Source organism: Phodopus roborovskii, unplaced genomic scaffold (genome assembly GCF_943737965.1).
Source record: "Phodopus roborovskii unplaced genomic scaffold, PHOROB, whole genome shotgun sequence".
Lineage (NCBI taxonomy): Eukaryota > Metazoa > Chordata > Mammalia > Rodentia > Cricetidae > Phodopus > Phodopus roborovskii.
The window spans coordinates 3,186,656-3,199,191 of record NW_026126599.1 but is presented as its reverse complement, the minus strand read 5'-3'; the positions used below and the strand labels follow the sequence as shown (position 1 = coordinate 3,199,191).

The following is a 12,536-nucleotide window of genomic DNA, read 5'->3' as shown; positions in this document are numbered from 1 at the left end:
CTTCTTCCTTGATATTGCTGTAATAGTTTCTTATTTCTAAACAATATGGTCTTGAGCTTTCAACTGTTTCCAAAGTTCGTATCAGTGCTTTCATAGGGCATATTTTCTTCTGTAACTTGCTTTTTTTCCCATTCAGATTACTCTCCATGGTTTCTTTTCACTGCTATATACTATTCCATTCTGCAAACAAAAAACTATTGCTTCTCATTGCTGTCTTTCTGTGTCATTTCTATGTTTTGTCTCACAGAGACTGCTATGACCTTTATCTGTCATCCTAGAGCTCAAGGGTGGCTCTAGGATGTCTACCTCAGAATGCAGTCACTTGGTCATGAGGCGTATTTATCTCCACATAGACACAGGGACACCAGATTCTTTCCAGAGTAGCAGTTGTACTGGTTGTGCTGTTTGTGGTGGTAGAGAGGGATCCCATTGTCCACAAATGGGCTGGTGTTTACTGTTGACAGGCCTGAGTATAGCTGGTCTCTTTAGGTTTTATTTGAAGTTGCCTTGAGTTCATCTGTGGGTTCCCTATCTTTTCTACAGCAGAGTATCTGCTTCTGTCTGCTGCCATCTCTTTCTTACTGAACTGTGCTTTCTTGTTCATCTTACAGGCTCTGCTAACATTCTACTCACACACTCCTTTCAGTTCAGTCCTATGGTGACGTCTCCCACAGCCAAGGCATAGTAGTCAAATCCAACTCCTTCACGTCAGTGCCAAGGCGAATCCTGGATTTCCATTATATGAAGCTTTCTGTCCCCTTGGTCTTTTCCATCTTCCCTGTCTGTTATGACCTGGACACCCGAAGACCACTGGCCAATTACTTTGTAGAATATCCCTGTGTATTCAGTGTCTCCTTAGCACTGGAATGAGGTGATTGAGGGTGTCATGGTAGCACAGTCCTGCCATCCCCGCACTGGGGAGACTCGGGCAGGAAGATTGTGAGTTTAAGGTCATCCTTGGTTTTTAAAAATGGGTGATAGGAGAGGTGGCTCAGCAGTTGAGTCTTTGCTGAGTAATTATGAGAACTGGAGTTCAAATCCCCGCATCTTGCAAACATCTGTACCTCTGAGGGATCTGCTGCCCCCTTCTGGCCTCTGTGCATGCATAGGCACACATACCAGCACACACGTGTGCATGTATTCACAGATACATTCATACACATGTAAATAAATAAAGTGAATCCTTTTTTAAAGAAGAGTACATTTTTGGGGCAGGAAAGCCACAAACATGGCATTGTGCCTGGACACTATGTCAGGAAGCATGTGACACCAGTTTGTTCCGTTACTTGGTTACAGCCCTGTCTGGTGGCCTTTCTCTTCTGGAAAGTTACCATTTCTCTGTATTTCTTCCTCATACATATCCTGGGAGACACTGTGAGACTGTGTGCATGTCCTCTTTTTCATCAGCCTGTGTGTGTGTGCACATGCGTGCATGTGCATACACACATGTGGAGGCTGGAACTTGATGTCTTCCTCTCCCTTAATTGTTCTCTGATGGAAGATGTCATTCTGTAAATATGTTTTTCGTATTGGTTAATGAATAAAGCACTGCTGGCCAATAGGAAAGCAAGATAGGTGGGACTAGGAGACAAGGAGGATTCGAGGAAGTAGTAGGGAAGAATCAACATGTAGAGACTTGAGAGAACAAAGGTCCGGGCCCTCTCTCCGGTAAGATGAGACCACATGGAAATACTTAGATTAATAAAAATGGGTTAATAGTTAAGACAGAGCTAACTGATAAGAAATTAGTAACTGGCCAACAGCTTTATATCTAATACAGTGTCTCTGTGTATTATTTGGGGCTGGTGCAAATGTGGGTCCAGGCTGCCAGGAAAACATACTCGTAACAGTTCTCCACCTTATACATTGAAGCAGGCCTTTCACTCAAACCCAGAGCTCACTGGTTTGACTACTCTAGCTATCCAGCTTGTTCCTAGGATCCCCTGCCTCTGCCTTTCAAGGGATTACCATTGGGTCACCATACCCATGCAACATCTACATGGGTTCTGGAAATCAGAACTCCAGCCCTCACATTTGTGTGGCAAGGTACTTCATCCAGTGAGCTAGCCCCTAGCCAGGCCTTCACCTTCACACAGTAATTTTTAAAGTCCATCTAAAGAGCATAACAAAAGCATTTTCCTCCCCTTTGAAGCAAAGTCTCACTGTCCAGCTGGAAAACCCACACATCCTCTTGCCTCGGCCTCCAGGGTACTGGGGTTCTACAGGTGTACACACCAAGCCAGGTAAAGATAATGCTTTTCCTAGTCCTTTCCATTTGCACATACTTCCTCAAGTTAAGTTGAACAGCTAAGGAGAAAGGATGAAACATAAATGATGTCATTGCCTCAGCAAAAAAACTTTTTCACATGGGTAGAAATGTAATCAAGCACTGGGAATTGAGTAGAAATTACTCTTCAATGTATATTGAGTGTTGGGCCTTTCCCCGTCAAGTCCTATGGCCAGGGAAAAGGGGTTCAGACCTGAAGTTGAAATGGAAATTACTCTAGTTGTGGAGGCTTTGACAGGGAAGGAGGTGCAAACATTCAGTGTTTATTTCCAATGGCTGCTTGATAAGATCTCCATCCAGGACATTAGTGTGCAGTTCTCTGGTCAGGTGTTGCCTACTTTTTCCCACCAGGTACAGTGTCTTAAAGCTGGGCAAGATCCCTGGCCTAGGAAGTTAGCCTTGTGCTGCTTCAAGCATGGAAATAAGCCCAGAAAGGTGTAGGATGGCTAAGGCCTACCTTCTTGGTGGCCAGTGAAAAATAGGGGCTTCAAGTTCCTATCTGCTTATTTTTATTTCCCTGTATACATTTATTCGTTCAATATTGAATACATATTCATGTGTACTGGACACCCAGATCCAGAGCTAGGGATTGAGCCAAATGCTAAAGAGTGGGCCAGGTGCTTGGGACACAGCAGGTAGACCAAAAATGTTTGTTCCTACAGCTTCCAATCCAGAAATGGGGTGGCTAATAGCCAGGGTGAGGCTGCCCCTGGTGAGGGGACAACGGTCATGATTCTTTTATCATCTTTCCATCATCCACTTCAGCTGCAGCTTCAGGTCACCTGTGTGATTTCAAAGACAAAGTTAACTACAGGCCAGTGTGGCAGGATTGACTTCTCCTGTCTAGCGGGTGGCAGGTACAGGGTGATTCATCCCTATATTTTGTACATTTCTGTAGTTTTCTTTTAGGAAAGCAGCTGACCAGCAGTGTTGAGCCGCCCTTGTTGGACAGTGATTTGAGCAGCTCTTGCAGAGCACAGTCCTCCTGCCCTGTGCCTGACTTTCCCCTGAAGCTCTCAGTGTTAGAAGCCTTTGGTGGGCCACATTCCAGCCACTTGTGGTTAGGGCTATTTCCCTCTCTGCTGCTCTGAGAACTGCATCAGCTGCTTCCTTGTTCTTTGCCATCTCAGATGTCTTTCCACATAGAAGAAGAAAAAAGGCTGGGTCTGGTGACCATCCCGGGGCAGCTTCCTCCTCTGAGGTCTTCCCTCTTCAAACATGAGGCAGTGTTGATTGTCCCAATCCCTAGGCTCCACATGCACACTAGCGTCCACTGCCTGAATGTGCCTCAATGACAGAGAAAGATGACTTTTCTAGGTTGCACCTCAGTCCTTACAGTGAAGGGGGCTGGCACGAGGGTTCAACCAGAGTTCCATTCCTAGGGCCCACATGTTGGAAAGAACCAACTTCTGAAAGTTGTTCTCTGACCACACGCAAGCCAAGACTTGCCGTGTGTACATACACACACGGGGTGGGGGGTGTAAAATCTTTTAAAAATAAAACACAGTGAGGGGAGGGAAGAACAAGGCACTCGTCAGAAGATTTTGTCATAAGTATAATGACTATGGATATGATCTTACCTGTCCTCCATGTATGTGGTAAGTGTACGCATGTATGGATATATATGCCCATGCAGGCCAAAGGGTGGCATGTGTCCAGTCCTATTACTCTCTTCCATAACTGCTTGAAATAGGGTGTCTCACTGAACCTGGAACTGGGCTAGCAGCCTCATGCCCTGTCCTCCTGTTTCTGCCACTTCCAGTGCTGGGGTTATGGGGTGTATGCCACAACTAGCTTTTTAAGCTGTGCTGGGGTTTAACTTGGATCCTCAGGCTTGTACAGCAAGTGCTCTTAACCTCCTGAGCCTTCTCCCAAGCCTATGACCTGGCCTCCTTTTGTATAGAATAGATTTAAGGTTTTTTAAAACACAGCATGTGAATTGTCATTCACCACCATGCTTTTCACTTAGGGCATGGGTGGTATCATGTGAGTAATCTTCTTTCTATTACCCCATGTGCTTTGAGGCATTAGCTAGTTTAAATGGGTTAGCAGTCATCTCTGGTAGTTAACCTCTGCTCTGAGTGTGATCTTAAAAATTTGTACAACCCAGCCCCCCATGGAGGGCACATGCTTGACACACACTGTCAAGTCCTAGTTTCTCAGAGAGATGATAAGACAAACCCATAAGCCAATATGTACAATAATATGTGATGAGAAATATAATCAAGGGTCATTCAGGCTGTGTGAGGCATGCAGGGAGAAGGTAGCCAAGTGTATCTGGCAGAATTAGGTCAGGGTTGTCTTGGGGAGTTTTCTAGTAAAGATAGGTATGATGGTGGGGATGAGGTGGCATGGCAGTGGGGGGGGGGGTGTTGCTGAGGCCTTGCAGGACTATAAGGGCCACACACCCATTGGCATAAAAGCTGGTCCCAGCTCCAGCTGGCTTTATCCACAAAAGGACTTTATTGACTAGGAGCTGACAGAGCTCAAAGGCTGGAGAATAACACAGGGGCATGGCCTGCACCTGGACTATTTACAGTTCTGTCCCTCACTCCATAGCACTGGGTTGTTCTGGCCTGGCTTCTGTGACACCTGACAGTGTCAGCAGGACCATATGACAGGTATGTACCACCAGTTACATCTCTAGACTCACTGATGGGGGTGAGGGTGGCCTCCCACTGTGGCAGTGAACCCCCAGTCTGCACAACATGCAGAGTGGACTAGGATTTTTGATGTGATCCTGGAGACCACGCTAAGCAATGAGGACTCCTCTGCGGGCCAGGAGGCACCTCTGAGGTGTTGGAAGAGAAGGGAGGCAGAAGTGACTGCCATTATCCCTCTGTCCAGAGGCAGGGAGAGCTGCACCTGCTACTGGAGTTTAAACACTTACACTTGTGTCTGTGGTTTGTGTCAACCACAGTTTTTAAATAGGCTTTTGTGTGCCCTGTACTTCCTTCTGGTCTAGTTAACTGACATGTTTTATACTGTGCTTCCCCAAAACAGGACCTGAAAGGGAAGATGATTAAGTACAGCATTCGTTAGATGTTATTTAGCATGTACCCCAGAAGTCTTGGCAGTCAAATAAATGAAATGGCTGATCTGTCTTTAGAAGTTAGGTGGACCTTTGTACTCTCACTGGACAGGACAGTTAGCTCAGGAATTTGTGCATCTCTCTGTGTCTTCTCTGGACATCTCCATGACTGTTTCCAACCAGGCAGTCGCTTGCGTTAGAAGCTGGAGTGGCCTCACTGAAGTAGACAGATGGCTGCAAAGAGGCCTATTTTCTCTATCCTCTTCTCAGGCACTTCCTGCTGCCTTCTTGAACATTAAGAAAAATCACTGAACTGGGAGTCACTTACTCCTGTAGTTCCTAATTTAGAGTGGCCAGATCCTATGCATTCTTGAATGTCTGTACTGTTGATATTGGGAGGTGAGAGTAGGGGGTCAGCTCGTGCTGAGATAGAGAGAGAGGAGAGAGAGAGAGAGAGAGAGAGAGAGAGAGAGAGAGAGAGAGAGAGAGAGAGAGAGAGAGAGAGAGAGAGGAGAGATCTGTGACTGTGTGTATCAGTGCTAGGGCTAGAACTCCAGGGCTTTGCATATGCTAGGCAAATACTCTAAGCACTCTGCCCCTGAACCACAGCCCTAACTTTTCTTTTATCTTCTACTTGAGATTGGCTTGCCCAGCACTGAGCTCATGGTCCTCCTCCTGAGTGGGGGGTGGGATGACATGCCTGCACTACCTCACCTGGCTCTCAATTGACTTTCAGATATGGGGAAGAGTGTGGTTGTATGGTAAATACTCTGCCTTAGGACTCAGCAGTGTGATGCTGCAAAGGACCATGGCATGGGGAGCAGTACTAAGCCCAAATGGCAGCCTGTTCTTGCAGAGTCATAGAATCGCCAACTGAGTGATGTGAGCACGCCAAGCTGGCTTTTCTATCCCTGACTCCCTCTCCCTTCCTCCAGGCTGCCTCTAACTTGTAATATTTCTACTCTGGTTACTTCCCAAGCTGGGATTACAGGCATAGAACACCACACCAAGCCAGTCGATAACTATTTTAATGACTCTCAAAATGTTTTTCTACAGGGACTAGGGAGGGCTCGTGGATAAAGCATTTGCCAAGAAAGTGTCAGAGAGAATGTGAGTTCAAGTCCCCAGAAACCATGTAAAGCAGGCATGGTGGTACACCTCTGGGATCCCAGCACTCCAGTGAGATAGGAGGCAGACAGGAAGATCCCCAAAGCTCAGAGGCTGGTACACATCAGCGCATAAGAGATGCTTGGTTTGTCTCAAAACAAGTTAGAAGATGAGACCAGACACTAGAGGTTGTCTTCTGACCTCCACACATACACCATGCACATTATTGCTCACATTCACTCTGTACACATACACTAAATAGACAAAAGTGCTTTTCTCCACATTTTTAAAGGTTTATTTATTATTTTATGAGTATGTGTGTATATCTGAGTATGTGAGTAATGTACCACATGCATACAGGTGCCCTTGCAGGCCATTAAGAGGGTATTGGATTTCCTGGAACTGGAAATTACAGTTACAGACAATTGTGAACTGCCTGATGTGGGTGTGGGAGCCAAACCCAGGTCCTCTAGGAGAGCAGCAAGGGTTCATAACTTCCAGGCTAAGGAAGAAATGGAAGTTGATAGCTACAGCAGTTTTCTGTAATGGTTTGAAAGTCATGGGAACAAAGTGTCTTCTTAGCTGTTCACTCCTGTGTGTGCATTGGAAAGAGCTGAGATTGACCTGATGGTGACTTGACAGTTCAACCCTCATGAAAAACTCTCCATGTAAAGTAGCAACATTTCCATGACAAAATTGACAAGCTCCCTGTGGGCTCTATTTGGGTGTTCTGACCATCAGGTGGTCACCATTACCCTGCTGATGGTGTCTTGCTTTTTCCACTTCTGTGGAAGTAGCCCACAGACTTTATTTCCCTTTTTCCTTTAAGATATACTATAATTCAGGCTATGAACTAGAGGGGTTGGGAAGCCTGAAGAGCTGGTGAGCATAGTCTGAGGCCTTAGTGTTCTTGTGTAGTGAAATAGTCAACCATTTCAGATAATGTTTCTGTGCAGAATTCACATGGCCCTGCTGTCAGCAGTGACTGAGTCTTCATGGGGCCTGTGCCACTGCATTCAAGCTGGTTGCTGTCCCAGAAGAGGAGTGAGACTCAGGTTTGGCTTTCACGCATAACCATGACACTGCACTTCAGACAGAGGAGGAGACAAGGACAGGCATCCATCATCTTCTCTCCTGGTAGCTTCCCAGAAGCCATTTCTGACAGCAACCCTTGAAATCACATCACCTGAACCTACCAGAAAGGCAATTGGCCAAACATAGTTTCTCAGCTGGCAAACTCTCACCAAGAAGAAAGGGCAGACTGCAATGGAGGGGGTGCCTGGCAGCGTCAGCCAGAGTTCCTGTGGGGCCTTTCCTGTCTAATGTGAGGCCTGGGAAGTCAGTGTGAACTGTGGAGCCCACACTTCTCAGATCACAGTGGGGCTGTGCTAAGTGGTTTTATTGCCGGGTCTAATGTAGTCTGTAAAGTATTTCACAGGTGTACTTGAAGTCTTGTTCATCTCTTGAATCCTCTCATTCTAAAAATACTTGCAGAGGAGCCATACTATGAACCTAGTGTTCTTATGAGAGCCGGAAAATTGTAGCAGCCAAGACCCCTGGCTCTTGGGGACACTGATTGTCATCTGTGGGAAGAGACAGTGAACAGACTGTTACCCTGGAGCAGCTGTGGGACTAGTGCTAGTTCTTATTCTTTAGTGGGCATGTTTGCTCAGCCTCTGCCTCTACCCACTGACTACCCCAGGGATCTGATGGCAGTGGAGCCATGGTGCCCCATTGGCCTCTAATCTAGTCCTAGCCCTAACTAGAACAGCTACCAAAAAAGTCAAGGGGTGGCAGAGGCCAGGGGGAGCGATGTGCAGAGTGCAGCAGAGGCAGGTGAGAAGGAGCCTCAGGTGGTATCATGAAAGGTATCAAGTCCAGATAGGCGGCTGTTGTGGAGCACACCAGGCCCTGGAAAGACTTGGCCATAGTGGAGGAGTGGTATAGCTCTTGTATTTAATAGAATTATTTTGGTAGCTTTACTGAAAATAAAAGCAAGGGTCACCTGGGTGAGAGGAGATGAAGACTGGAATAGGCCCCTAGCCCACCTGTGGTAGCCTTTCCTGAGTGGACGATTATAGGTGTATCACTACATCCAGCTCAGAGGCTTGGCTTTCAAAATGTACCATTCCCATTGGGACTTTAAAAACTCACTGACTAAATCCTCCATATGGAGACCGTCCCAGTCCTGGTGGGACAAAGCTAGTATATGTCCTGTCCCAGAGCATGGGAACTGGTAGCTCTGGTGGCTTCAACTTGTTTGAGTCCCAACCCTACACTGGAGGGGTAGGACTTGGAACTGTACTCTTAGGTGGTCTTCTTGAGGACAAGGCTCCAGAAAACTGGGTGAGCTCTTCCTGGGCCTTGAGCTGCCTAGAAGCCTCTGTTACTGCTCTAGAGCACACTGTTCCATGCATTTCACTGACCACATATAACACAAGTGTAGAAACTTCTAGAAACCCATCACTGTGGAAAGCATATACAGTGTTGAATGCTTTACCACGAATCCTTCTGGAATATGCTGCCAGAGGCTTTACCTCTGAAGGACTTGTCAGCCCCAGATACAGTGTAGCTATAGAGTAGAATTAATCATGACATATTCTACACAGTGAGGCTAGAAATCTCAAAGAGAATGCGTAATGGGCTAGATGCAGATGAAATAATTAGCTTTTATATGGTGTAACTTAGCATGAAGGAAACTGCTCAATGCCAAATGAAGGGAAAGTACAACATATGGAAAGGTCCTTTGAGGGTCTGGAGAGATGGCTTCATGGATACAAGCATTCATTCTGTAATCCTAAAGACCTGAATTCAAGTCCCTGGTTGCCTCAGGAAAGCCAGGCATGGCCATGAGTGCCTATAACCCCAGTATTAGGGAACAGAGACAAGTAGATCTAAGAACCAGTCAGCCTGCAAGTTTCCAGTTTGGTGAGAGACCCTGTCCCAAGGCAAGAAGGATAAAAGCAATGAAGAACATACCCAGCCTCCTTCCTGTTCTGGCCTCTGAGTGGACACACAGAGGTATATGCATCCTGTCTCAGGTACGCATGCACCATACAACACACAAAAGGTGTTTTGGGGCCTGACATTGTGGCTCACTAGCATGGCTATCACCCCAGGACTTGGAAGACATGGGCCAGCCAGAAGTATATAAGACAACAAAAGTGGTTTTTATGTGTTAGAGATCAAGAAAATAGCTGCAAGCTACATGAACAAGCTCTTTTGAACCAATAAGTGAAGGATCCCCTTTTCCCCATATAAAATAAACTTAAAGAAGAAATAAAGTCCCCAACCTTACTTCCTGTAATATAAACAGAAAATAAAGCAATAGTGATAAAACCTAGTGCTGGAGAGCTGACAAGATGGCTCAACAGGCAAAGGTGCTTCCTGCCAAACTTGATAGCCTCATTTTGATCCCTTGGGATCAACATGGTAGAAGAGAACATCTCAGTAGTTGTCCCCTGACCTCCACACATGGTATGGAGTGTGCATGCCTCCATGCTTATTGTCAATTAGATTGGTAGTGATTTTACTCATTTTTTAATCTTTTTATTGCAGTACTGGGGAAGTCATGCTGGGCTCTGCCACTGACCTACATCGCTAGCAATCTTCCACAATAGAACGCAGACTGATGGGATTGCAGATGATAGTTACTGTCCTACATAAGTACTAGGCATATAGAGCAGTGGCATTCTGTTGTTCAGAGTAAAACAGCATGTTTACCCTGTGACAATAACTCCATCACCCAAGGGATTCATCCTGAAATAATCATTGTAAGGCTTCTGGTTAAAATGGGATGGTTATCCAAAGACCTGAAAATCATCTTAAATGCTAGACAAAAGACTAATTTTAAAAACTAATTTTATAAGGACCAACAAGATGGCTCAGTGGGTAAAGGCGCTTGCCACCAAGCCTGAGGCACTGAGTTTGGTCCCCTGGAAACCATGTAGTGGAAGAAGAGAACAAACTCCCAAAAGTTGTCCTCTGGTTTCCAGACACATATATGGTATTTATACATTAAAAAAATAAATCAGTAAATAATTTTTTTATGAAAGGCTCTAAGTACTAGCAAGAATTAAGAGATGAGATCCTAGGAGGTGGCAGTTCCTGGCATTTAGCTGCTTTTTCTGAACTAGTTAGAGTCTGAGTCGCCCCTCTGAGCTGGGGTTTGAAAGGGATAGAACCAGCCTGTGTGGAGATGATTTCCTACACTCCTAGGACACTGAGGCAGGAAGATTGTAAGTTCAAGTCCAGGCTGAGTTATAGAAGAACATGTCTCCTAAGAGTGGAGTATGACAATTTCAGATTGTCAGCCTTGGGGAATCTGATCAGAGACTCCCCTATAATGTCCCACAGGGACACAAGGTCTTGGATGCCAGAAAGGTGTGCTGGATGGATGCCCTTCCCAGGCATAGTGGTACCACTGCACTTACTGTGTCTACAGAGAGAAATGATAGCAAACAACTTCGGGGGGAACTAAGAACCTTTTTGTTTTTAGGTGGTGTCTCACTATGTGGCCCTAACTGGCCTCAAACTCAAGAGATTTACCTGCCTCTGCCTTCTGAATTCTGGGACTAAAACTGAACACTGTTAAAAGTGACATTTAAAAAGCCTTGGGGGCAGCTATAACTTGGGAGAGATGGCAGGTTGACATTTGTCCAAAGCTTCAAGGAGTGATACCTCAAGTTAAGTCTATGAGGAAAGATTTCCAACCTATTCAGTGAAACTGGAGGCAGACTAAAGACAGTGTCAAACTATGACAGAAGTCTGGCTGGCAGCAAAGTTCGGGAAAGGATTCAGAAGGACTGAGCTACTACTATAGAGGAAAGGGGTTCCATCTTGAAGTCTGAGGCCTCAGAAAGAGTGATAATTGGTTTATCCATTATTTCTTTTTCCTTTCTCTTGATGTTCTTGCCAAGGCTCTTCTTAGAGTTGGGTTATTCTGCCTTAGAGTATTGATGACGTGTGTTGGTTTTGTGTGCAGTGAGGTCCAGGCTCATTTTGTGTGTGCGGACTGTATCTCTAACACAGGGTATTGACAACTGGCTGTTCATTCTCATTGTCAAAAAGTAGTTAGCCACAGAAGTGAGGCTTGTTTTGAGACACTTGGTTCTGTTCCACTGGCCTGTGTGCCCATCTCATGCAGGTCCACACTAGGGATCAGGACTCTGTAGTGAGTTTTGAAATGTGCAAGTGAGTCTCCAGCTTTAGTTTCTTTTTCTCATTTACATTTATTGTGCTTCCATTTGCATTTTCTGAAGACAGTGGTGTCAGAGGTTTTTGGTGTTACTTGTTCTTGTTTGCTTGCTTGTTTGTTTAGAAGGGGTGTTGACACAGGATCTTGACTCAAACTCAAAGAGATCCACCTGCCTCTGCTTCATAAGAACATGGATTATAGACATGTACACTACCCCCTGCAAGTTATTTTTTTAAGAAGGTTAAAGTGAGTGGCAGAATTAGAGCTCTTGCCTAGCACACAAGACCTGGATCTATCCTGAACAACACAAATACATAAAGGTGGATCATTCTATCACAGAGACCACCAAACTACAACCTGAAGGATGACTGTCATGTGGCTTTAATATGCCCCCCCCCACTTAGAGAAATACCCACAAAATCTAGAATAATTGGTTCCTGGTTCTTTATCAAAGATATTTCTTGATTAGATATAAAGATGTATTTTTAAATATCTTCTAATAACTGAGGTGGCAGGGATATGGATGGAGATATAGATAAGCAGAACTGTGTGATCTCAGTGACCTCACCCAGTTCAAAATAGACCAGAGACTAAAATATGAAGAGCAGAACCATAGGCCTTGCAGGAGAAGTATCCTTAATTCTCTTTGTCTCTGTATGTCTCTCTCTTCTTCTCGCTCCCTCTCTTTCCCTCCCTCTCTGCCTCTCTTCCTCATTTTGAGACAAAGTCCTGCTTAATAAATAACCCAGGCTTGCCTGTAACTCTTGGTAGTCTTTTGGGTGCTGGGATTGCAGGAGCTGAGCTGGGAGACTTTGAAAAGGCAAGTCCAGACAGACATAGTATTACATACACACTTATAATCCCAGCACTCAAGAGATAGACACAGCAGAATCAGAAATTCAAGACTAGCCTGA

At 45.3% G+C, this 12,536-nt stretch overlaps 1 protein-coding gene across 1 annotated transcript in view; it reads left to right on the top strand.

Moving 5' to 3' along the window:
• Window positions 1-12,536, top strand: part of Gna12 (G protein subunit alpha 12) — a 77,197-nt gene that overhangs the window by 44,146 nt on the left and 20,515 nt on the right. The window lies entirely within an intron of this gene.